Source organism: Hypanus sabinus, unplaced genomic scaffold (assembly GCF_030144855.1).
Source record: "Hypanus sabinus isolate sHypSab1 unplaced genomic scaffold, sHypSab1.hap1 scaffold_685, whole genome shotgun sequence".
NCBI classification, from domain to species: Eukaryota; Metazoa; Chordata; class Chondrichthyes; order Myliobatiformes; family Dasyatidae; genus Hypanus; species Hypanus sabinus.
The window spans coordinates 2856-30000 of NW_026781538.1; the positions used below are offsets into that span (position 1 = coordinate 2856).

Consider the following 27145-nt stretch of genomic DNA (forward strand, 5'->3'; position numbering starts at 1 on the left):
GATTGGACTGAGACACCAGGGACCTGTGTCCAGGGTGAGATTGCACAGAGACACCAGGGACCTGTGTCCAGGGTGAGATTGGACTGAGACACCAGGCACCTGTTGTCCAGGGTGAGATTGGACTGAGACACCAGGGACCTGAGTCCAGGGTGAGATTGGACAGAGACACCAGGGACCTGCGTCCAGGGTGAGATTGGACAGAGACACCAGGGACCTGTGTCCAGGGTGAGATTGGACTGAGACACCAGGGACCTGTCCAGGGTGAGATTGGACTGAGACACCAGAGACCTGTCTAGGGTGAGATTGGACTGAGACACCAGAGGCCTGTGACCAGGGTGAGATTGGACAGAGACACCAGGGACCTGCGTCCAGGGTGATTTTGGACAGAGACACCAGGGACCTGTGTCCAGGGTGAGGTTGGACAGAGACAGCAGACTCTTATTGGCCAGTGTGATGTTCAACTGAGGCACGATGCGCCTTGTGTTCAAGGTGTGTTTGACCTGCCCCCTTAAGTCACATAGGTCACCCCTCTAGTTAAGACATGGGTCAGGTTCAAGGCACACCCCGGGAATACAGTTTGCCTGGAAGGTTAAATAACATAACTGGTCCCAGACAGCAGAGATTGCCAGAGGAAGGATTCCAACCCAAGATGTCATCTGTGCATTTCCCTCCAGAGATGCCGCCTGACCTGCTGAGTTCTTCCAGTGCGTGTCTGTTGGAAGGGACAAAGAAATTTTATTGGTCCATTAAGAATGGTGGTTACCTTACTGGAATAAATGATTGTTCAGTTGGATGGACATCTGTCTCTTGCTTGGCCTTCGTGTCCTCGTACTGAGCTGCCTGCCTGTTACCCTTTTACCAGGTGGAAGTGTTCCCACATGGTTGGGCCAAAGCTCCTTGCCCATCACTAGCCCAGTCCCTTAACCCACTGAGCAAAGCAATTACAGACAAACAGATCTCTAACCAGCCCTTCCTTGAATAGGTAATGTCGAGTGACTCCTCGTCTCCAACCCCTCTCAGGTGACTTTGGCCTGTCCTGCCTTGACAATTGCTCCAGGTAAGCCCACCCTGGTGACACCACCTTATTGACATGACTGTTCCACCAGGCCTCCCCCCCACTCCCCACCCTCATTCCAACCAGCATGGCGTGTCCATCTCATCTGAGACTAATACTTCCCAACCCCACCATATTCCTTGGCCTTTGCTGGGAACTGTAGTTTTGAAGTTCTTCAGCTAAGAACACACTTTTCACATTTCCCCCGTTCCTGTGTGGTTCCCTCTCTCTCTCAGTACAAAATGATGTGGCTTTTATGAATATCACAACCTTTCTAACTCTGGTGCTAACTAATCCATAAGTCATTCAGCTAACTTTGCCATATTAACAATGCTGTACCCACACCTCTCTGTAACAGTGTGCAGGTGATGTGAAAACAGCCACTTACTGTATTTTACACACAAACAGTGCTACGTGGACCGTGCAGGGGAGATGGCGTGTTTATTTTTTCCGTCCCTCTATGTGGTTAGGTCTTTGATAACATTCTATTCTGTGGGATGTTGCCCAGATGGAGTTTCTGGGCAAGTTTCTACTTCACCAAGCCAGTTGGAGCTCTGTCGTCCATGGAGACCAGCAGAAAGTAGGCCTCAAGCCAGGCCCGAGCCCAAGGCAGTGGGTTCAGAGGCAGTTCAGTTTGTTTCTGCATCCTGGAGTTTCCTGCAGCACTGTCGGCTTCAGATCAACCAGCTGTGCGTGTGGAAGTAAGTGTGTGTTTGTATGGTACAGTATTTGTGTGAGTGTTCAGATGTTTTGTGTTTTATATTTGTACATGTGTGTGTATCAGTGTGTTTCTCCAGCCCAGCCTTTTGCCCAGCTGTCAGCCTCTCTCTGCCGTCCTCCTGCTCCCTGTCGGCATTTGCCCATGTTTGTTCTCTGTCCTCCCGTCTCAGTGTGGGGTGATCTCTATGCCCCCTTCTCTTGCTCTCCCTATCTCACACCTCTTGATTCCTCTTTCTATTCTTCCATTCTGCCTGTCTTTCCATTTGTGTACCTGAATCTTGCTCATTTTTTTATTCAATCTCTTTACTTTTCTTTTACACCTCCTCTCTTTTAATATCATTTTCTCTCTTTTTATCTTCCCCCTCTTCTTATCTATCTCTGTCTCTCTTATTTTATATTCTTGCCTAATCCCTGAGCCCCTACCTCTCTTGATGTTCAGTAGAACCGTCTCCCATTAAACACACTGGAGGGCAGGTACAGCACAGAATCTAGTCTCAAGAATCCCCTTCTTCAGTGTCCCAGAGTAGAGTTAATGCCAAGTGGGGAGAACACAGAAACCAGGGTGCTCACGGGGAGAGTGTAGAAACCCACGCACTCACGGGGAGAACACGGAAACCCACGTGGTCACGGGGAGAGTGTGGAAACAAACGCGGTCACGGGGAGAGTGTAGAAACCCACGTGGTCTCAGGGAGAACACGGAAACCCACGCGGTCACGGAGAGAGTGTGGAAACAAACGCGGGCACGGGGAGAGTGTAGAAATCCATGTTGTCACGGGGAGAACACGGAAACGCACGTGGTCACGGGGAGAGTGTAGATACCCACGCTATCACGGGGTGAGAGTAGAAACCCACGTGGTCACGGGGAGAACACGGAAACCCACGCGGTCACGGAGAGAGTGTGGAAACCCACGTGGTCACGGGGAGAACACGGAATCCCACGCGGTCACGGGGAGAACACAGAAACCCACGCGGTCACGGGGAGAACACGGAATCCCACGCGGTCACGGGGAGAACACGGAATCCCACGCGGTCACGGGGAGAACACAGAAACCCACGCGGTCACGGGGAGAGTGTGGAAACAAACGCGGTCACGGGGAGAGTGTAGAAATCCATGTTGTCACGGGGAGAACACGGAAACGCACGTGGTCACGGGGAGAGTGTAGATACCCACGCTATCACGGGGAGAGTGTAGAAACCCACGTGGTCACGGGGACAGTGTAGAAACCCACGTTGTCACGGGGAGAACACGGAAACCCACGCGGTCACGGAGAGAGTGTGGAAACCCACGTGGTCACGGGGAGAACACAGAAACCAGGGTGGTCACAGGGATAGTGTAGAAACGCACGTGGTCTCGGGGAGAACACGGAAACCCACGTGGTCACGGGGAGAGTGTAGAAACCCACGTGGTCACGGGGAGAGTGTGGAAACCCACGTGGTCACGGGGAGAGTGTAGAAACCCACGCGGTCACGGGGTGAGAGTAGAAACACAGGTGGTCACGGGGAGAGTGTAGAAACGCACGTGGTCTCGGGGAGAACACGGAAACCCACGCGGTCACGGGGAGTGTGTGGAAACCCACGGGGTCACGGGGTGAGAGTAGAAACACAGGTGGTTACAGGGAGAGTGTAGAAACCCACGCGGTCACGGGGAGAGTGTAGAAACCCAAGCGGTCACAGGGAGAGTGTAGAAACCCAAGCGGTCACGGGGAGAGTGTAGAAACCCAAGCGGTCACGGGGAGAACACAGAAACCCACGCGGTCACGGGGAGAACACAGAAACCAGGGTGGTCACAGGGATAGTGTAGAAACGCACGTGGTCTCGGGGAGAGTGTAGAAACCCACGTGGTCACGGGGAGAATGTAGAAACCCACGTGGTCACGGGGAGAGTGTAGAAACCCACGTGGTCACGGGGAGAGTGTAGAAACCTAGGTGGCCACGGGGAGAGTGTAGAAACCCACGTGGTCACGGGGAGAGTGTAGAAACCTAGGTGGTCACGGGGAGAGTGTAGAAACCCACGCGGTCACGGGGAGAACACGGAAACCCACGTGGTCACGAGGAGAGTGTGGAAACAAATGCGGTCACGGGGAGTGTGTGGAAACCCACGTGGTCCCGGTGAGAACGGAGAAACCCAGGTGGTCAAGGGTAGAACCCAGAATCCCACGTAGTCATGGGGAGAGTGTAGAAACCCACGCAGTCACGGGGTAAGAGTAGAAACCCAGGTGGTCACGGGGAGAGAGTAGAAACCCACGCAGTCACGGGGTGAGAGTAGAAACCCAGGTGGTCACGGAGAGAGTGTGGAAACCCACGTGGTCACGGGGAGAACACGGAATCCCACGCGGTCACGGGGAGAGTGTAGAAACCCACGAGGTCACGGAGAGAGTGTGGAAACCCACATGGTCACGGGGAGAACACGGAATCCCACGCGGTCACGGGGAGAGTGTAGCAACCCACGCGGTCACGGGGAGAGTGTAGAAACCCAAGCAGTCACGGGGAGAACACAGAAACCCACGCGGTCACGGGGAGAGTGTGGAAACCCACGGGGTCACGGGGAGAACACGGAAACCCACGCGGTCACGGGGAGAGTGTGGAAACCCACGGGGTCACGGGGTGAGAGTAGAAACCCAAGTGGTCACGGGGAGAGTGTAGAAACCCACGCAGTCACGGGGAGAACACGGAAACCCACGTGGTCACGGGGAGAGTGTAGAAACCCAAGCAGTCACGGGGAGAACACAGAAACCCACGCGGTCACGGGGAGAACACAGAAACCAGGGTGGTCACAGGGAGAGTGTAGAAACCCACGCAGTCACGGGGTAAGAGTAGAAACCCAGGTGGTCACGGGGAGAGAGTAGAAACCCACGCAGTCACGGGGTGAGAGTAGAAACCCAGGTGGTCACGGAGAGAGTGTGGATACCCACGTGGTCACGGGGAGAACACGGAAACCCACGCGGTCACGGGGAGAGTGTGGAAACCCACGGGGTCACGGGGTGAGAGTAGAAACCCAAGTGGTCACGAGGAGAGTGTAGAAACCCACGCAGTCACGGGGAGAACACGGAAACCCACGTGGTCACGGGGAGAGTGTGGAAACAAACGCGGTCACGGGGAGAGTGTAGAAATCCATGTTGTCACGGGGAGAACACGGAAACGCACGTGGTCACGGGGAGAGTGTAGATACCCACGCAATCACGGGGTGAGAGTAGAAACCCACGTGGTCACGGGGACAGTGTAGAAACCCACGTTGTCACGGGGAGAACACTGAAACCCACGCGGTCACGGAGAGAGTGTGGAAACCCACGTGGTCACGGGGAGAACACGGAATCCCACGCGGTCATGGGGAGAACACAGAAACCCACGCGGTCACGGGGAGAACACGGAATCCCACGCGGTCACGGGGAGAACACAGAAACCCACGCGGTCATGGGGAGAGTGTGGAAACAAACGCGGTCACGGAGAGAGTGTAGAAATCCATGTTGTCACGGGGAGAACACGGAAACGCACGTGGTCACGGGGAGAGTGTAGATACCCGCGCTATCACGGGGAGAGTATAGAAACCCACGTGGTCACGGGGACAGTGTAGAAACCCACGTTGTCACGGGGAGAACACGGAAACCCACGCGGTCACGGAGAGAGTGTGGAAACCCACGTGGTCACGGGGAGAACACGGAATCCCACGCGGTCACGGGGAGAACACAGAAACCAGGGTGGTCACAGGGATAGTGTAGAAACGCACGTGGTCTCGGGGAGAACACGGAAACCCACGTGGTCACGGGGAGAGTGTAGAAACCCACGTGGTCACGGGGAGAGTGTGGAAACCCACGTGGTCACGGGGAGAGTGTGGAAACCCACGGGGTCACGGGGTGAGTGTAGAAACCCACGTGGTCACGGGGAGAGTGTGGAAACCCACGGGGTCACGGGGTGAGAGTAGTAACACAGGTGGTTACGGGGAGAGTGTAGAAACCCAAGCGGTCACAGGGAGAACACAGAAACCCACGCGGTCACGGGGAGAACACAGAAACCAGGGTGGTCACAGGGATAGTGTAGAAACGCACGTGGTCTCGGGGAGAACACGGAAACCCACGCGGTCACGGGGAGAGTGTGGAAACCCATGGGGTCACGGGGTGAGAGTAGAAACCCAGGTGGTCACGGGGAGAGTGTAGAAACCCATGTTGTCACGGGGAGAACACGGAAACGCACGTGGTCACGGGGAGAGTGTAGATACCCACGCTATCACGGGGTGAGAGTAGAAACCCACGTGGTCACGGGGACAGTGTAGAAACCCACGTTGTCACGGGGAGAACACGGAAACCCACATGGTCACGGGGAGAGTGTAGAAACCCATGTGGTCACGGGGAGAGTGTAGAAACCCACGCGGTCACGGGGAGAACACGGAAACCCACGCCGTCACAGGGAGAGTGTGGAAACCCACGAGGTCATGGGGAGAACACAGAAACCCGCACGGTCATGGGGAGAGGGTAGAAACCCACGCGGTCACGGGGAGAGTGTGGAAACCCACGTCATCACGGGGTGAGAGTAGAAACCCAGGTGGTCACGGGGAGAGTGTAGAAACCCACGCGGTCACGGGGAGATCACGGAAACGCACGTGGTCACGGGGAGAGTGTAGATACCCACGCTATCACGGGGTGAGAGTAGAAACCCACGTGGTCACGGGGACAGTGTAGAAACCCACGTTGTCACGGGGAGAACACGGAAACCCACATGGTCACGGGGAGAGTGTAGAAACCCATGTGGTCACGGGGAGAGTGTAGAAACCCACGCGGTCACGGGGAGAACACGGAAACCCACGCCGTCACAGGGAGAGTGTGGAAACCCACGAGGTCATGGGGAGAACACAGAAACCCACACGGTCATGGGGAGAGGGTAGAAACCCACGCGGTCACGGGGAGAGTGTGGAAACCCACGTCATCACGGGGAGAGTGTAGAAACCCACGCGGTCACGGGGAGATCACGGAAACGCACGTGGTCACGGGGAGAGTGTAGATACCCACGCTATCACGGGGTGAGAGTAGAAACCCACGTGGTCACGGGGACAGTGTGGAAACCCACGTCATCACGGGGTGAGAGTAGAAACCCAGGTGGTCACGGGGAGAGTGTAGAAACCCACGCGGTCACGGGGAGATCACGGAAACCCATGCTGTCACGGAGAGGGTGTAGAAACCCACGCGGTCACGGGGAGAACACGGAAACCCACGCCGTCACAGGGAGAGTGTGGAAACCCACGAGGTCATGGGGAGAACACAGAAACCCACACGGTCATGGGGAGAGTGTAGAAACCCACGCGGTCACGGGGAGAGTGTGGAAACCCACGTCATCACGGGGTGAGAGTAGAAACCCAGGTTGTCACGGGGAGAGTGTAGAAACCCACGCGGTCACGGGGAGATCACGGAAACCCATGCTGTCACGGAGAGGGTGTAGAACCCCTCGTGGTCACGGGGAAAGTGTAGAAACCCACGTGGTCACACGGAGAACATGGAAACCCACGCGGTCACGGGGAGAGTGTAGAAACCCACGTGGTCACGGCGAGAACACGGAAGCCCACGTGGTCACGGGGAGAGTGTAGAAACCCACGTAGTTACGGGGACAGTGTAGAGACCCACGTGGTCACGGGGAGAACACGGAAACCCACGCGGTCACGGGGAGAACACAGAAACCCACGCGGTCACGGGGAGAGTGTAGAAACCCACGTGGTCACGGGGACAGTGTAGAAACCCACGCGGTCACGGAGAGAACACGGAAACCTACGTGGTCACGGGGAGAGTGTAGAAACCCAGGTGGTCACGGAGAGAACACGGAATCCCACGTGGTCACGGGGAAAGTGTAGAAACCCACGCGGTCACGGGGTGAGAGTAGAAACCCACGTGGTCACGGGGACAGTGTGGAAACGCACGCGGTCATGGGGAGAGTGTGGAAACCCACGAGGTCACGGGGAGAACTCAGAAACCCACGCGGTCACGGGGAGAGTGTGGAGACCCACGCGGTCATGGGGTGAGAGTAGAAACCCAGGTGGTCATGGGGAGAACACGGAAACCCACACGGTCACGGGGAGAACACAGAAACCCACGTGGTCACGGGGAGAACACAGAAACCCACACAATCACGGGGAGAGTGTGGAAACTCACGCGGTCACGGGGAGAGTGTAGAAACCCACGTGGTCACGGGGACAGTGTAGAGACCCACGTGGTCACGGGGAGAGTGTAGAGACCCACGTGGTCACGGGGACAGTGTAGAGACCCACGTGGTCACGGGGAGAGTGTAGAAACCCACGCTGTCACGGGGTGAGAGTAGAAACCCACGTGGTCACGGGGACAGTGTGGAAACCCACGCGGTCACGGGGAGAGTGTAGAAACCCACATGGTCACGGGGACAGTGTAGAAACCCACGCAGTCACGGGGAGAACACGGAAACCCACGTGGTCACGGGGAGAGTGTGGAAACAAACGCGGTCACGGGGAGAGTGTAGAAATCCATGTTGTCACGGGGAGAACACGGAAACCCACGCGGTCATGGGGAGAGTGTAGCAACCCACGCGGTCACGGGGAGAGTGTAGAAACCCAAGCGGTCACGGTGAGAACACAGAAACCCACGCGGTCACGGGGAGAACACAGAAACCAGGGTGGTCACAGGGAGAGTGTAGAAACGCACGTGGTCTCGGGGAGAACACGGAAACCCACGCGGTCACGGGGAGAGTGTGGAAACCCACGGGGTCACGGGGTGAGAGTAGAAACCCAGGTGGTCACGGGGAGAGTGTAGAAACCCATGTTGTCACGGGGAGAACACGGAAACGCACGTGGTCACGGGGAGAGTGTAGAAACTCACGTGGTCACGGGGACAGTGTAGAAACCCACGCGGTCACGGAGAGAACACGGAAACCTACGTGGTCACGGGGAGAGTGTAGAAACCCAGGTGGTCACGGAGAGAACACGGAATCCCACGTGGTCACGGGGAAAGTGTAGAAACCCACGCGGTCACGGGGTGAGAGTAGAAACCCACGTGGTCACGGGGACAGTGTGGAAACCCACGCGGTCATGGGGAGAGTGTGGAAACCCACGAGGTCACGGGGAGAACTCAGAAACCCACGCGGTCACGGGGAGAGTGTGGAGACCCACGCGGTCATGGGGTGAGAGTAGAAACCCAGGTGGTCACGGGGAGAGTGTAGAAACCCACGCGGTCTCGGGGAGAACACGGAAACCCATGCGGTCACGGGGAGTGTGTGGTAACCCACGCGGTCACGGGGAGAGTGTAGAAACCCAGGTGGTCACGGGGTGAGTGTAAAAACCCACGTGGTCACAGGGAGAACACAGAAACCCACGTGGTCACGGGGAGAACACAGAAACTCACACAATCACGGGGAGAGTGTGGAAACCCACGCGGTCATGGGGTGAGAGTAGAAACCCAGGTGGTCACGGGGTGATTGTAGAAACCCACATGGTCATGGGGAGAACACGGAAACCCACGCGGTCACGGGGAGAACACAGAAACCCACGTGGTCACGGGGAGAGTGTAGAAACCCACGCGGTCACAGGGAGAGTGTAGAAACCCACGTAGTCACGGGGACAGTGTAGAGACCCACGTGGTCACGGGGAGAACACGGAAACCCACATGGTCACGGGGAGAGTGTAGAAACCCATGTGGTCACGGGGAGAGTGTAGAAACCCACGCGGTCACGGGGAGAACACGGAACCCACGCCGTCACAGGGAGAGTGTGGAAACCCACGAGGTCACGGGGAGTACAGAGAAACCCACACGGTCACGGGGAGAGGGTAGAAACCCACGCGGTCATGGGGAGAGTGTAGAAACCCACGCGGTCACGGGGAGAGTGTGGAAACCCACGTGGTCACGGGGAGAGTGTGGAAATCCACGTGGTCACGGGGTGAGAGTAGAAACCCAGGTGGTCACGGGGAGAGTGTAGAAACCCACGTGGTCACGGGGAGAGTGTAGAAACCTAGGTGGTCACGGGGTGAGAGTAGAAACCCACGTGGTCACGGGGACAGTGTGGAAACCCACGCGGTCACGGGGAGAGTGTAGAAACCCACATGGTCACGGGGACAGTGTAGAAACCCACGCGGTCACGGGGAGAACACGGAAACCCACGTGGTCACGGGGAGAGTGTGGAAACCAACGCGGTCACGGGGAGAGTGTAGAAATCCATGTTGTCACGGGGAGAACACGGAAACGCACGTGGTCACGGGGAGAGTGTAGATACCCACGCTGTCACAGGGTGAGAGTAGAAACCCATGTGGTCACGGGGACAGTGTAGAAAACCACGTTGTCACGGGGAGAACACGGAAACCCACATGGTCACGGGGAGAGTGTAGAAACCGATGTGGTCACGGGGAGAGTGTAGAAACCCACGCGGTCACGGGGAGAACACGGAAACCCACGCCGTCACAGGGAGAGTGTGGAAACCCACGAGGTCACGGGGAGAACACAGAAACCCACACGGTCACGGGGAGAGGGTAGAAACCCACGCGGTCACGGGGGGAGTGTAGAAACCCACGCGGTCACGGGGAGAGTGTGGAAACCCACGTGGTCACGGGGAGAGTGTGGAAATCCACGTGGTCACGGGGTGAGAGTAGAAACCCAGGTGGTCACGGGGAGAGTGTAGAAACCCACGCGGTCACGGGGAGAACACGGAAACCCATGCTGTCACGGAGAGAGTGTAGAACCCCACGTGGTCACGGGGACAGTGTAGAAACCCACGTGGTCACGGGGAGAACACGGAAACCCACGTGGTCACGGGGAGAATGTAGAAACCCACGTAGTTACGGGGACAGTGTAGAGACCCACGTGGTCACGGGGAGAACACGGAAACCCACGTGGCCACGGGGAGAGTGTAGAAACCCACGTGGTCACGGGGAGAGTGTAGAAACCTAGGTGGTCACGGGGAGAGTGTAGAAACCCACGCGGTCATGGGGAGAACACGGAAACCCATGCTGTCACGGAGAGAGTGTGGAAACCCACGCAGTCACGGGGTGAGAGTAGAAATCCAGGTGGTCACGGGGAGAGTGTGGAAACCCACGCGGTCACGGGGAGAACACGGAAACCCACGTGGTCACGGGGAGAGTGTGGAAACCAACGCGGTCACGGGGAGAGTGTAGAAATCCATGTTGTCACGGGGAGAACACGGAAACGCACGTGGTCACGGGAAGAGTGTAGATACCCACGCTGTCACAGGGTGAGAGTAGAAACCCATGTGGTCACGGGGACAGTGTAGAAACCCACGTTGTCACGGGGAGAACACGGAAACCCACATGGTCACGGGGAGAGTGTAGAAACCGATGTGGTCACGGGGAGAGTGTAGAAACCCACGCGGTCACGGGGAGAACACGGAAACCCACGCCGTCACAGGGAGAGTGTGGAAACCCACGAGGTCACGGGGAGAACACAGAAACCCACACGGTCACGGGGAGAGGGTAGAAACCCACGCGGTCACGGGGGGAGTGTAGAAACCCACGCGGTCACGGGGAGAGTGTGGAAACCCACGTGGTCACGGAGAGAGTGTGGAAATCCACGTGGTCACGGGGTGAGAGTAGAAACCCAGGTGGTCACGGGGAGAGTGTAGAAACCCACGCGGTCACGGGGAGAACACGGAAACCCATGCTGTCACGGAGAGAGTGTAGAACCCCACGTGGTCACGGGGACAGTGTAGAAACCCACGTGGTCACGGGGAGAACACGGAAACCCACGTGGTCACGGGGAGAGTGTAGAAACCCACGTAGTTACGGGGACAGTGTAGAGACCCACGTGGTCACGGGGAGAACACGGAAACCCACGTGGCCACGGGGAGAGTGTAGAAACCCACGTGGTCACGGGGAGAGTGTAGAAACCTAGGTGGTCACGGGGAGAGTGTAGAAACCCACGCGGTCACGGGGAGAACACGGAAACCCATGCTGTCACGGAGAGAGTGTGGAAACCCACGCAGTCACGGGGTGAGAGTAGAAATCCAGGTGGTCACGGGGAGAGTGTAGAAACCCACGCGGTCACGGGGAAAACACGGAAACCCACGTGGTCAAGGAGAGTGTGGAAACAAACGCGGTCACGGGGTGTGTGTGGAAACCCACGTGGTCCCGGTGAGAACGGAGAAACCCAGGTGGTCAAGGGTAGAACCCAGAATCCCACGTAGTCATGGGGAGAGTGTAGAAACCCACGCAGTCACGGGGTAAGAGTAGAAACCCAGGTGGTCACGGGGAGAGAGTAGAAACCCACGCAGTCACGGGGTGAGAGTAGAAACCCAGGTGGTCACGGAGAGAGTGTGGAAACCCACGTGGTCACGGGGAGAACACGGAATCCCACGCGGTCACGGGGAGAGTGTAGAAACCCACGAGGTCACGGAGAGAGTGTGGAAACCCACATGGTCACGGGGAGAACACGGAATCCCACGCGGTCACGGGGAGAGTGTAGCAACCCACGCGGTCACGGGGAGAGTGTAGAAACCCAAGCGGTCACGGGGAGAACACAGAAACCCACGCGGTCACGGGGAGAACACAGAAACCAGGGTGGTCACAGGGAGAGTGTAGAAACGCACGTGGTCTCGGGGAGAACACGGAAACCCACGCGGTCACGGGGAGAGTGTGGAAACCCACGGGGTCACGGGGTGAGAGTAGAAACCCAAGTGGTCATGGGGACAGTGTAGAAACCCACGCGGTCACGGGGAGAACACAGAAACCAGGGTGGTCACAGGGAGAGTGTAGAAACGCACGTGGTCTCGGGGAGAACACGGAAACCCACGCGGTCATGGGGAGAGTGTGGAAACCCACGGGGTCACGGGGTGAGAGTAGAAACCCATGTTGTCACGGGGTGAGAGTAGAAACCCACGCAGTCACGGGGAGAACACGGAAACCCACGTGGTCACGGGGAGAGTGTGGAAACAAACGCGGTCACGGGGAGAGTGTAGAAATCCATGTTGTCACGGGGAGCACACGGAAACGCACGTGGTCACGGGGAGAGTGTAGATACCCACGCTATCACGGGGTGAGAGTAGAAACCCACGTGGTCACGGGGACAGTGTAGAAACCCACGTTGTCACGGGGAGAACACGGAAACCCACGCGGTCACGGAGAGAGTGTGGAAACCCACGTGGTCACGGGGAGAACACGGAATCCCACGCGGTCACGGGGAGAACACAGAAACCCACGCGGTCACGGGGAGAACACGGAAACCCACGCGGTCACGGAGAGAGTGTGGAAACCCACGTGGTCACGGGGAGAACACGGAATCCCACGCGGTCACGGGGAGAACACGGAAACCCACGCCGTCACAGGGAGAGTGTGGAAACCCACGAGGTCACGGGGAGAACACAGAAACCCACACGGTCACGGGGAGAGGGTAGAAACCCACGCGGTCACGGGGGGAGTGTAGAAACCCACGCGGTCACGGGGAGAGTGTGGAAACCCACGTGGTCACGGGGAGAGTGTGGAAATCCACGTGGTCACGGGGTGAGAGTAGAAACCCAGGTGGTCACGGGGAGAGTGTAGAAACCCACGCGGTCACGGGGAGAACACGGAAACCCATGCTGTCACGGAGAGAGTGTAGAACCCCACGTGGTCACGGGGACAGTGTAGAAACCCACGTGGTCACGGGGAGAACACGGAAACCCACGTGGTCACGGGGAGAGTGTAGAAACCCACGTAGTTACGGGGACAGTGTAGAGACCCACGTGGTCACGGGGAGAACACGGAAACCCACGTGGCCACGGGGAGAGTGTAGAAACCCACGTGGTCACGGGGAGAGTGTAGAAACCTAGGTGGTCACGGGGAGAGTGTAGAAACCCACGCGGTCACGGGGAGAACACGGAAACCCATGCTGTCACGGAGAGAGTGTGGAAACCCACGCAGTCACGGGGTGAGAGTAGAAATCCAGGTGGTCACGGGGAGAGTGTAGAAACCCACGCGGTCACGGGGAAAACACGGAAACCCACGTGGTCAAGGAGAGTGTGGAAACAAACGCGGTCACGGGGTGTGTGTGGAAACCCACGTGGTCCCGGTGAGAACGGAGAAACCCAGGTGGTCAAGGGTAGAACCCAGAATCCCACGTAGTCATGGGGAGAGTGTAGAAACCCACGCAGTCACGGGGTAAGAGTAGAAACCCAGGTGGTCACGGGGAGAGAGTAGAAACCCACGCAGTCACGGGGTGAGAGTAGAAACCCAGGTGGTCACGGAGAGAGTGTGGAAACCCACGTGGTCACGGGGAGAACACGGAATCCCACGCGGTCACGGGGAGAGTGTAGAAACCCACGAGGTCACGGAGAGAGTGTGGAAACCCACATGGTCACGGGGAGAACACGGAATCCCACGCGGTCACGGGGAGAGTGTAGCAACCCACGCGGTCACGGGGAGAGTGTAGAAACCCAAGCGGTCACGGGGAGAACACAGAAACCCACGCGGTCACGGGGAGAACACAGAAACCAGGGTGGTCACAGGGAGAGTGTAGAAACGCACGTGGTCTCGGGGAGAACACGGAAACCCACGCGGTCACGGGGAGAGTGTGGAAACCCACGGGGTCACGGGGTGAGAGTAGAAACCCAAGTGGTCATGGGGACAGTGTAGAAACCCACGCGGTCACGGGGAGAACACAGAAACCAGGGTGGTCACAGGGAGAGTGTAGAAACGCACGTGGTCTCGGGGAGAACACGGAAACCCACGCGGTCATGGGGAGAGTGTGGAAACCCACGGGGTCACGGGGTGAGAGTAGAAACCCAAGTGGTCACGGGGAGAGTGTAAAAACCCATGTTGTCACGGGGTGAGAGTAGAAACCCACGCAGTCACGGGGAGAACACGGAAACCCACGTGGTCACGGGGAGAGTGTGGAAACAAACGCGGTCACGGGGAGAGTGTAGAAATCCATGTTGTCACGGGGAGCACACGGAAACGCACGTGGTCACGGGGAGAGTGTAGATACCCACGCTATCACGGGGTGAGAGTAGAAACCCACGTGGTCACGGGGACAGTGTAGAAACCCACGTTGTCACGGGGAGAACACGGAAACCCACGCGGTCACGGAGAGAGTGTGGAAACCCACGTGGTCACGGGGAGAACACGGAATCCCACGCGGTCACGGGGAGAACACAGAAACCCACGCGGTCACGGGGAGAACACGGAATCCCACGCGGTCACGGGGAGAACACAGAAACCCACGCGGTCACGGGGAGAACACGGAATCCCACGCGGTCACGGGGAGAACACAGAAACCCACGCGGTCACGGGGAGAGTGTGGAAACAAACGCGGTCACGGGGAGAGTGTAGAAATCCATGTTGTCACGGGGAGAACACGGAAACGCACGTGGTCACGGGGAGAGTGTAGATACCCACGCTATCACGGGGAGAGTGTGGAAACCCACGTGGTCACGGGGAGAACACGGAATCCCACGCGGTCACGGGGAGAACACAGAAACCAGGGTGGTCACAGGGATAGTGTAGAAACGCACGTGGTCACGGGGAGAGTGTAGATACCCACGCTATCATGGGGAGAGTGTAGAAACCCACGTGGTCACGGGGACAGTGTAGAAACCCACGTTGTCACGGGGAGAACACGGAAACCCACATGGTCACGGGGAGAGTGTAGAAACCCAAGCGGTCACAGGGAGAACACAGAAACCCACGCGGTCACGGGGAGAACACAGAAACCAGGGTGGTCACAGGGATAGTGTAGAAACGCACGTGGTCTCGGGGAGTACACGGAAACCCACGCGGTCACGGGGAGAGTGTGGAAACCCACGGGGTCACGGGGTGAGAGTAGAAACCCAGGTGGTCACGGGGTGAGAGTAGAAATCCAGGTGGTCACGGGGAGAGTGTAGAAACCCACGCGGTCACGGGGAAAACACGGAAACCCACGTGGTCAAGGAGAGTGTGGAAACAAACGCGGTCACGGGGTGTGTGTGGAAACCCACGTGGTCCCGGTGAGAACGGAGAAACCCAGGTGGTCAAGGGTAGAACCCAGAATCCCACGTAGTCATGGGGAGAGTGTAGAAACCCACGCAGTCACGGGGTAAGAGTAGAAACCCAGGTGGTCACGGGGAGAGAGTAGAAACCCACGCAGTCACGGGGTGAGAGTAGAAACCCAGGTGGTCACGGAGAGAGTGTGGAAACCCACGTGGTCACGGGGAGAACACGGAATCCCACGCGGTCACGGGGAGAGTGTAGAAACCCACGAGGTCACGGAGAGAGTGTGGAAACCCACATGGTCACGGGGAGAACACGGAATCCCACGCGGTCACGGGGAGAGTGTAGCAACCCACGCGGTCACGGGGAGAGTGTAGAAACCCACGCAGTCACGGGGAGAACACGGAAACCCACGCGGTCACGGGGAGAGTGTAGAAACCCAAGCGGTCACGGGGAGAACACAGAAACCCACGCGGTCACGGGGAGAACACAGAAACCAGGGTGGTCACAGGGAGAGTGTAGAAACGCACGTGGTCTCGGGGAGAACACGGAAACCCACGCTGTCACGGGGAGAGTGTGGAAACCCACGGGGTCACGGGGTGAGAGTAGAAACCCAAGTGGTCATGGGGACAGTGTAGAAACCCACGCGGTCACGGGGAGAACACAGAAACCAGGGTGGTCACAGGGAGAGTGTAGAAACGCACGTGGTCTCGGGGAGAACACGGAAACCCACGCGGTCATGGGGAGAGTGTGGAAACCCACGGGGTCACGGGGTGAGAGTAGAAACCCAAGTGGTCACGGGGAGAGTGTAAAAACCCATGTTGTCACGGGGTGAGAGTAGAAACCCACGCAGTCACGGGGAGAACACGGAAACCCACGTGGTCACGGGGAGAGTGTGGAAACAAACGCGGTCACGGGGAGAGTGTAGAAATCCATGTTGTCACGGGGAGCACACGGAAACGCACGTGGTCACGGGGAGAGTGTAGATACCCACGCTATCACGGGGTGAGAGTAGAAACCCACGTGGTCACGGGGACAGTGTAGAAACCCACGTTGTCACGGGGAGAACACGGAAACCCACGCGGTCACGGAGAGAGTGTGGAAACCCACGTGGTCACGGGGAGAACACGGAATCCCACGCGGTCACGGGGAGAACACAGAAACCCACGCGGTCACGGGGAGAACACGGAATCCCACGCGGTCACGGGGAGAACACAGAAACCCACGCGGTCACGGGGAGAACACGGAATCCCACGCGGTCACGGGGAGAACACAGAAACCCACGCGGTCACGGGGAGAGTGTGGAAACAAACGCGGTCACGGGGAGAGTGTAGAAATCCATGTTGTCACGGGGAGAACACGGAAACGCACGTGGTCACGGGGAGAGTGTAGATACCCACGCTATCACGGGGAGAGTGTGGAAACCCACGTGGTCACGGGGAGAACACGGAATCCCACGCGGTCACGGGGAGAACACAGAAACCAGGGTGGTCACAGGGATAGTGTAGAAACGCACGTGGTCACGGGGAGAGTGTAGATACCCACGCTATCATGGGGAGAGTGTAGAAACCCACGTGGTCACGGGGACAGTGTAGAAACCCACGTTGTCACGGGGAGAACACGGAAACCCACATGGTCACGGGGAGAGTGTAGAAACCCAAGCGGTCACAGGGAGAACACAGAAACCCACGCGGTCACGGGGAGAACACAGAAACCAGGGTGGTCACAGGGATAGTGTAGAAACGCACGTGGTCTCGGGGAGTACACGGAAACCCACGCGGTCACGGGGAGAGTGTGGAAACCCACGGGGTCACGGGGTGAGAGTAGAAACCCAGGTGGTCACGGGGAGAGTGTAGAAACCCATATTGTCACGGGGAGAACACGGAAACGCACGTGGTCACGGGGAGAGTGTAGATACCCACGCTATCACGGAGTGAGAGTAGAAACCCACGTGGTCACGGGGACAGTGTAGAAACCCACGTTGTCACGGGGAGAACACGGAAACCCACATGGTCACGGGGAGAGTGTAGAAACCCATGTGGTCACGGGGAGAGTGTAGAAACCCATGCGGTCACGGGGAGAACACGGAAACCCACGCCGTCACAGGGAGAGTGTGGAAACCCACGAGGTCATGGGGAGAACACAGAAACCCACACGGTCATGGGGAGAGGGTAGAAACCCACGCGGTCACGGGGAGAGTGTGGAAACCCACGTCATCACGGGGTGAGAGTAGAAACCCAGGTGGTCACGGGGAAAGTGTAGAAACCCACGCGGTCACGGGGAGATCACGGAAACCCAGGTGGTCACGGGGAGAGTGTAGAAACCCACGTGGTCACGGGGAGAACATGGAAACCCACGTGGTCACGGGGAGAGTGTAGAAACCCACGTAGTTACGGGGACAGTGTAGAGACCCACGTGGTCACGGGGAGAACACGGAAACCCACGTGGCCACGGGGAGAGTGTAGAAACCCACGTGGTCACGGGGAGAGTGTAGAAACCCACGAGGTCATGGGGAGAACACGGAATCCCACGCGGTCACGGGGAGAGTGTAGAAACCCAAGCGGTCACAGGGAGAACACAGAAACCCACGCGGTCACGGAGAGAGTGTGGAAACCCACGTGGTCACGGGGAGAACACGGAAACCCACGCGGTCACGGAGAGAGTGTGGAAACCCACGTGGTCACGGGGAGAACACGGAAACCCACGCGGTCACGGAGAGAGTGTGGAAACCCACGTGGTCACGGGGAGATCACGGAATCCCACGCGGTCACGGGGAGAGTGTAGAAACCCACATGGTTACGGGGAGAGTGTAGAAACCCACGCGGTTACGGGGAGAGTGTAGAAACCCACGCGGTCACGGGGAGAGTGTAGAAACCCACGCGGTCACGGGGAGAGTGTGGAAACCCACGTGGTCACGGGGAGAGTGTGGAAATCCACGTGGTCACGGGGTGAGAGTAGAAACCCAGGTGGTCACGGGGAGAGTGTAGAAACCCACGTGGTCACGGGGAGAGTGTAGAAATCCATGTTGTCACGGGGAGAACACGGAAACCCACGCGGTCACGGAGAGAGTGTGGAAACCCACGTGGTCACGGGGAGAACACGGAAACCCACGCGGTCACGGAGAGAGTGTGGAAACCCACGTGGTCACGGGGAGATCACGGAATCCCACGCGGTCACGGGGAGAGTGTAGAAACCCACATGGTTACGGGGAGAGTGTAGAAACCCACGCGGTTACGGGGAGAGTGTAGAAACCCACGCGGTCACGGGGAGAGTGTAGAAACCCACGTGGTCACGGGGACAGTGTAGAAACCCACGCGGTCACGGAGAGAACACAGAAACCCACGCGGTCACGGGGAGAGTGTAGAAACCCACGTGGTCACGGGGACAGTGTAGAAACCCACGCGGTCACGGAGAGAACACGGAAACCTACGTGGTCACGGGGAGAGTGTGGAAACCCACGTGGTCACGGGGACAGTGTAGAGACCCACGCGGTCACGGAGAGAACACGGAAACCTACGTGGTCACGGGGAGAGTGTGGAAACCCACGTGGTCACGGAGAGAGTGTGGAAACCCACATGGTCATGGGGAGAACACGGAATCCCACGCGGTCACGGGGAGAGTGTAGCAACCCACGCGGTCACGGGGAGAGTGTAGAAACCCAAGCGGTCACGGGGAGAACACAGAAACCCACGCGGTCACGGGGAGAACACAGAAACCAGGGTGGTCACAGGGAGAGTGTAGAAACGCACGTGGTCTCGGGGAGAACACGGAAACCCACGCGGTCACGGGGAGAGTGTGGAAACCCACGGGGTCACGGGGTGAGAGTAGAAACCCAAGTGGTCATGGGGACAGTGTAGAAACCCACGCGGTCACGGGGAGAACACAGAAACCAGGGTGGTCACAGGGAGAGTGTAGAAACGCACGTGGTCTCGGGGAGAACATGGAAACCCACGCGGTCATGGGGAGAGTGTGGAAACCCACGGGGTCACGGGGTGAGAGTAGAAACCCAAGTGGTCACGGGGAGAGTGTAAAAACCCATGTTGTCACGGGGTGAGAGTAGAAACCCACGCAGTCACGGGGAGAACACGGAAACCCACGTGGTCACGGGGAGAGTGTGGAAACAAACGCGGTCACGGGGAGAGTGTAGAAATCCATGTTGTCACGGGGAGCACACGGAAACGCACGTGGTCACGGGGAGAGTGTAGATACCCACGCTATCACGGGGTGAGAGTAGAAACCCACGTGGTCACGGGGACAGTGTAGAAACCCACGTTGTCACGGGGAGAACACGGAAACCCACGCGGTCACGGAGAGAGTGTGGAAACCCACGTGGTCACGGGGAGAACACGGAATCCCACGCGGTCACGGGGAGAACACAGAAACCCACGCGGTCACGGGGAGAACACGGAATCCCACGCGGTCACGGGGAGAACACAGAAACCCATGCGGTCACGGGGAGAACAAGGAATCCCACGCGGTCATGGGGAGAACACAGAAACCCACGCGGTCACGGGGAGAGTGTGGAAACAAACGCGGTCACGGGGAGAGTGTAGAAATCCATGTTGTCACGGGGAGAACACGGAAACGCACGTGGTCACGGGGAGAGTGTAGATACCCACGCTATCACGGGGAGAGTGTGGAAACCCACGTGGTCACGGGGAGAACACGGAATCCCACGCGGTCACGGGGAGAACACAGAAACCAGGGTGGTCACAGGGATAGTGTAGAAACGCACGTGGTCACGGGGAGAGTGTAGATACCCACGCTATCATGGGGAGAGTGTAGAAACCCACGTGGTCACGGGGACAGTGTAGAAACCCACGTTGTCACGGGGAGAACACGGAAACCCACATGGTCACGGGGAGAGTGTAGAAACCCACGCGGTCACGGGGAGAGTGTAGAAACCCAAGCGGTCACAGGGAGAACACAGAAACCCACGCGGTCACGGGGAGAGTGTAGAAACCCAAGCGGTCACAGGGAGAACACAGAAACCCACGCGGTCACGGGGAGAACACAGAAACCAGGGTGGTCACAGGGATAGTGTAGAAACGCACGTGGTCTCGGGGAGTACACGGAAACCCACGCGGTCACAGGGAGAGTGTGGAAACCCACGGGGTCACGGGGTGAGAGTAGAAACCCAGGTGGTCACGGGGAGAGTGTAGAAACCCATATTGTCACGGGGAGAACACGGAAACGCACGTGGTCACGGGGAGAGTGTAGATACCCACGCTATCACGGAGTGAGAGTAGAAACCCACGTGGTCACGGGGACAGTGTAGAAACCCACGTTGTCACGGGGAGAACACGGAAACCCACATGGTCACGGGGAGAGTGTAGAAACCCATGTGGTCACGGGGAGAGTGTAGAAACCCACGCGGTCACGGGGAGAACACGGAAACCCACGCCGTCACAGGGAGAGTGTGGAAACCCACGAGGTCATGGGGAGAACACAGAAACCCACACGGTCATGGGGAGAGGGTAGAAACCCACGCGGTCACGGGGAGAGTGTGGAAACCCACGTCATCACGGGGTGAGAGTAGAAACCCAGGTGGTCACGGGGAAAGTGTAGAAACCCACGCGGTCACGGGGAGATCACGGAAACCCAGGTGGTCACGGGGAGAGTGTAGAAACCCACGTGGTCACGGGGAGAACATGGAAACCCACGTGGTCACGGGGAGAGTGTAGAAACCCACGTAGTTACGGGGACAGTGTAGAGACCCACGTGGTCACGGGGAGAACACGGAAACCCACGTGGCCACGGGCAGAGTGTAGAAACCCACGTGGTCACGGGGAGAGTGTAGAAACCCACGAGGTCATGGGGAGAACACGGAATCCCACGCGGTCACGGGGAGAGTGTAGAAACCCAAGCGGTCACAGGGAGAACACAGAAACCCACGCGGTCACGGAGAGAGTGTGGAAACCCACGTGGTCACGGGGAGAACACGGAAACCCACGCGGTCACGGAGAGAGTGTGGAAACCCACGTGGTCACGGGGAGAACACGGAAACCCACGCGGTCACGGAGAGAGTGTGGAAACCCACGTGGTCACGGGGAGATCACGGAATCCCACGCGGTCACGGGGAGAGTGTAGAAACCCACATGGTTACGGGGAGAGTGTAGAAACCCACGCGGTTACGGGGAGAGTGTAGAAACCCACGCGGTCACGGAGAGAACACGGAAACCTACGTGGTCACGGGGAGAGTGTGGAAACCCACGTGGTCACGGGGACAGTGTAGAGACCCACGCGGTCACGGAGAGAACACGGAAACCTACGTGGTCACGGGGAGAGTGTGGAAACCCACGTGGTCACGGAGAGGGTGTGGAAACCCACATGGTCACGGGGAGAACACGGAATCCCACGCGGTCACGGGGAGAGTGTAGCAACCCACGCGGTCACGGGGAGAGTGTAGAAACCCAAGCGGTCACGGGGAGAACACAGAAACCCACGCGGTCACGGGGAGAACACAGAAACCAGGGTGGTCACAGGGAGAGTGTAGAAACGCACGTGGTCTCGGGGAGAACACGGAAACCCACGCGGTCACGGGGAGAGTGTGGAAACCCACGGGGTCACGGGGTGAGAGTAGAAACCCAAGTGGTCATGGGGACAGTGTAGAAACCCACGCGGTCACGGGGAGAACACAGAAACCAGGGTGGTCACAGGGAGAGTGTAGAAACGCACGTGGTCTCGGGGAGAACATGGAAACCCACGCGGTCATGGGGAGAGTGTGGAAACCCACGGGGTCACGGGGTGAGAGTAGAAACCCAAGTGGTCACGGGGAGAGTGTAAAAACCCATGTTGTCACGGGGTGAGAGTAGAAACCCACGCAGTCACGGGGAGAACACGGAAACCCACGTGGTCACGGGGAGAGTGTGGAAACAAACGCGGTCACGGGGAGAGTGTAGAAATCCATGTTGTCACGGGGAGAACACGGAAACGCACGTGGTCACGGGGAGAGTGTAGATACCCACGCTATCACGGGGAGAGTGTGGAAACCCACGTGGTCACGGGGAGAACACGGAATCCCACGCGGTCACGGGGAGAACACAGAAACCAGGGTGGTCACAGGGATAGTGTAGAAACGCACGTGGTCACGGGGAGAGTGTAGATACCCACGCTATCATGGGGAGAGTGTAGAAACCCATGTGGTCACGGGGACAGTGTAGAAACCCACGTTGTCACGGGGAGAACACGGAAACCCACATGGTCACGGGGAGAGTGTAGAAACCCACGCGGTCACGGGGAGAGTGTAGAAACCCAAGCGGTCACAGGGAGAACACAGAAACCCACGCGGTCACGGGGAGAGTGTAGAAACCCAAGCGGTCACAGGGAGAACACAGAAACCCACGCGGTCACGGGGAGAACACAGAAACCAGGGTGGTCACAGGGATAGTGTAGAAACGCACGTGGTCTCGGGGAGTACACGGAAACCCACGCGGTCACGGGGAGAGTGTGGAAACCCACGGGGTCACGGGGTGAGAGTAGAAACCCAGGTGGTCACGGGGAGAGTGTAGAAACCCATATTGTCACGGGGAGAACACGGAAACGCACGTGGTCACGGGGAGAGTGTAGATACCCACGCTATCACGGAGTGAGAGTAGAAACCCACGTGGTCACGGGGACAGTGTAGAAACCCACGTTGTCACGGGGAGAACACGGAAACCCACATGGTCACGGGGAGAGTGTAGAAACCCATGTGGTCACGGGGAGAGTGTAGAAACCCACGCGGTCACGGGGAGAACACGGAAACCCACGCCGTCACAGGGAGAGTGTGGAAACCCACGAGGTCATGGGGAGAACACAGAAACCGACACGGTCATGGGGAGAGGGTAGAAACCCACGCGGTCACGGGGAGAGTGTGGAAACCCACGTCATCACGGGGTGAGAGTAGAAACCCAGGTGGTCACGGGGAAAGTGTAGAAACCCACGCGGTCACGGGGAGATCACGGAAACCCACGTGGTCACGGGGAGAGTGTAGAAACCCACGTAGTTACGGGGACAGTGTAGTGACCCACGTGGTCACGGGGAGAACACGGAAACCCACGTGGCCACGGGCAGAGTGTAGAAACCCACGTGGTCACGGGGAGAGTGTAGAAACCCACGAGGTCATGGGGAGAACACGGAATCCCACGCGGTCACGGGGAGAGTGTAGAAACCCAAGCGGTCACAGGGAGAACACAGAAACCCACGCGGTCACGGAGAGAGTGTGGAAACCCACGTGGTCACGGGGAGAACACGGAAACCCACGCGGTCACGGAGAGAGTGTGGAAACCCACGTGGTCACGGGGAGAACACGGAAACCCACGCGGTCACGGAGAGAGTGTGGAAACCCACGTGGTCACGGGGAGATCACGGAATCCCACGCGGTCACGGGGAGAGTGTAGAAACCCACATGGTTACGGGGAGAGTGTAGAAACCCACGCGGTTACGGGGAGAGTGTAGAAACCCACGCGGTCACGGGGAGAGTGTAGAAACCCAAGCGGTCACGGGGAGAACACAGAAACCCACGCGGTCACGGGGAGAGTGTAGAAACCCACGTGGTCACGGGGACAGTGTAGAAACCCACGCGGTCACGGAGAGAACACGGAAACCTACGTGGTCACGGGGAGAGTGTGGAAACCCACGTGGTCACGGGGACAGTGTAGAGACCCACGCGGTCACGGAGAGAACACGGAAACCTACGTGGTCACGGGGAGAGTGTGGAAACCCACGTGGTCACGGAGAGAGTGTGGAAACCCACGCGGTCACGGGGAGAACACGGAAACCCATGCTGTCACGGAGAGAGTGTGGAAACCCACGCAGTCACGGGGTGAGAGTAGAAATCCAGGTGGTCACGGGGAGAGTGTAGAAACCCACGCGGTCACGGGGAAAACACGGAAACCCACGTGGTCACAAGGAGAGTGTGGAAACAAACGCGGTCACGGGGTGTGTGTGGAAACCCACGTGGTCCCGGTGAGAACGGAGAAACCCAGGTGGTCAAGGGTAGAACCCAGAATCCCACGTAGTCATGGGGAGAGTGTAGAAACCCACGCAGTCACGGGGTAAGAGTAGAAACCCAGGTGGTCACGGGGAGAGAGTAGAAACCCACGCAGTCACGGGGTGAGAGTAGAAACCCAGGTGGTCACGGGGAGAGAGTAGAAACCCACGCAGTCACGGGGTGAGAGTAGAAACCCAGGTGGTCACGGAGAGAGTGTGGAAACCCACGTGGTCACGGGGAGAACACGGAATCCCACGCGGTCACGGGGAGAGTGTAGAAACCCACGAGGTCACGGAGAGAGTGTGGAAACCCACATGGTCACGGGGAGAACACGGAATCCCACGCGGTCACGGGGAGAGTGTAGCAACCCACGCGGTCACGGGGAGAGTGTAGAAACCCAAGCGGTCACGGGGAGAACACAGAAACCCACGCGGTCACGGGGAGAACACAGAAACCAGGGTGGTCACAGGGAGAGTGTAGAAACGCACGTGGTCTCGGGGAGAACACGGAAACCCACGCGGTCACGGGGAGAGTGTGGAAACCCACGGGGTCACGGGGTGAGAGTAGAAACCCAAGTGGTCATGGGGACAGTGTAGAAACCCACGCGGTCACGGGGAGAACACAGAAACCAGGGTGGTCACAGGGAGAGTGTAGAAACGCACGTGGTCTCGGGGAGAACACGGAAACCCACGCGGTCATGGGGAGAGTGTGGAAACCCACGGGGTCACGGGGTGAGAGTAGAAACCCAAGTGGTCACGGGGAGAGTGTAAAAACCCATGTTGTCACGGGGTGAGAGTAGAAACCCACGCAGTCACGGGGAGAACACGGAAACCCACGTGGTCACGGGGAGAGTGTGGAAACAAACGCGGTCACGGGGAGAGTGTAGAAATCCATGTTGTCACGGGGAGCACACGGAAACGCACGTGGTCACGGGGAGAGTGTAGATACCCACGCTATCACGGGGTGAGAGTAGAAACCCACGTGGTCACGGGGACAGTGTAGAAACCCACGTTGTCACGGGGAGAACACGGAAACCCACGCGGTCACGGAGAGAGTGTGGAAACCCACGTGGTCACGGGGAGAACACGGAATCCCACGCGGTCACGGGGAGAACACAGAAACCCACGCGGTCACGGGGAGAACACGGAATCCCACGCGGTCACGGGGAGAACACAGAAACCCACGCGGTCACGGGGAGAGTGTGGAAACAAACGCGGTCACGGGGAGAGTGTAGAAATCCATGTTGTCACGGGGAGAACACGGAAACGCACGTGGTCACGGGGAGAGAGTAGATACCCACGCTATCACGGGGAGAGTGTGGAAACCCACGTGGTCACGGGGAGAACACGGAATCCCACGCGGTCACGGGGAGAACACAGAAACCAGGGTGGTCACAGGGATAGTGTAGAAACGCACGTGGTCACGGGGAGAGTGTAGATACCCACGCTATCATGGGGAGAGTGTAGAAACCCACGTGGTCACGGGGACAGTGTAGAAACCCAAGCGGTCACGGGGAGAACACAGAAACCCACGCGGTCACGGGGAGAACACAGAAACCAGGGTGGTCACAGGGAGAGTGTAGAAACGCACGTGGTCTCGGGGAGAACACGGAAACCCACGCGGTCACGGGGAGAGTGTGGAAACCCACGGGGTCACGGGGAGAGTGTGGAAACCCACGGGGTCACGGGGTGAGAGTAGAAACCCAAGTGGTCATGGGGACAGTGTAGAAACCCACGCGGTCACGGGGAGAACACAGAAACCAGGGTGGTCACAGGGAGAGTGTAGAAACGCACGTGGTCTCGGGGAGAACACGGAAACCCACGCGGTCATGGGGAGAGTGTGGAAACCCACGGGGTCACGGGGTGAGAGTAGAAACCCAAGTGGTCACGGGGAGAGTGTAAAAACCCATGTTGTCACGGGGTGAGAGTAGAAACCCAAGCGGTCACAGGGAGAACACAGAAACCCACGCGGTCACGGGGAGAGTGTAGAAACCCAAGCGGTCACGGGGAGAACACAGAAACCCACGCGGTCACGGGGAGAACACAGAAACCAGGGTGGTCACAGGGATAGTGTAGAAACGCACGTGGTCTCGGGGAGTACACGGAAACCCACGCGGTCACAGGGAGAGTGTGGAAACCCACGGGGTCACGGGGTGAGAGTAGAAACCCAGGTGGTCACGGGGAGAGTGTAGAAACCCATATTGTCACGGGGAGAACACGGAAACGCACGTGGTCACGGGGAGAGTGTAGATACCCACGCTATCACGGAGTGAGAGTAGAAACCCACGTGGTCACGGGGACAGTGTAGAAACCCACGTTGTCACGGGGAGAACACGGAAACCCACATGGTCACGGGGAGAGTGTAGAAACCCATGTGGTCACGGGGAGAGTGTAGAAACCCACGCGGTCACGGGGAGAACACGGAAACCCACGCCGTCACAGGGAGAGTGTGGAAACCCACGAGGTCATGGGGAGAACACAGAAACCCACACGGTCATGGGGAGAGGGTAG

The 27145-nt window shown here is 58.3% G+C and overlaps 1 protein-coding gene across 1 annotated transcript in view; it reads left to right on the top strand.

The window, feature by feature from the left end:
* The first annotated feature begins 1652 nt into the window (after positions 1 to 1652).
* The window catches only part of LOC132389859 (calretinin-like), a 48171-nt gene continuing 22678 nt past the window's right edge, over positions 1653 to 27145 (top strand). The window contains exon 1 of the mRNA XM_059962419.1: positions 1653 to 1755. The gene's annotated coding sequence lies outside the window, so the exon portion shown is untranslated. The remainder of the gene's footprint in view (positions 1756 to 27145) is intronic.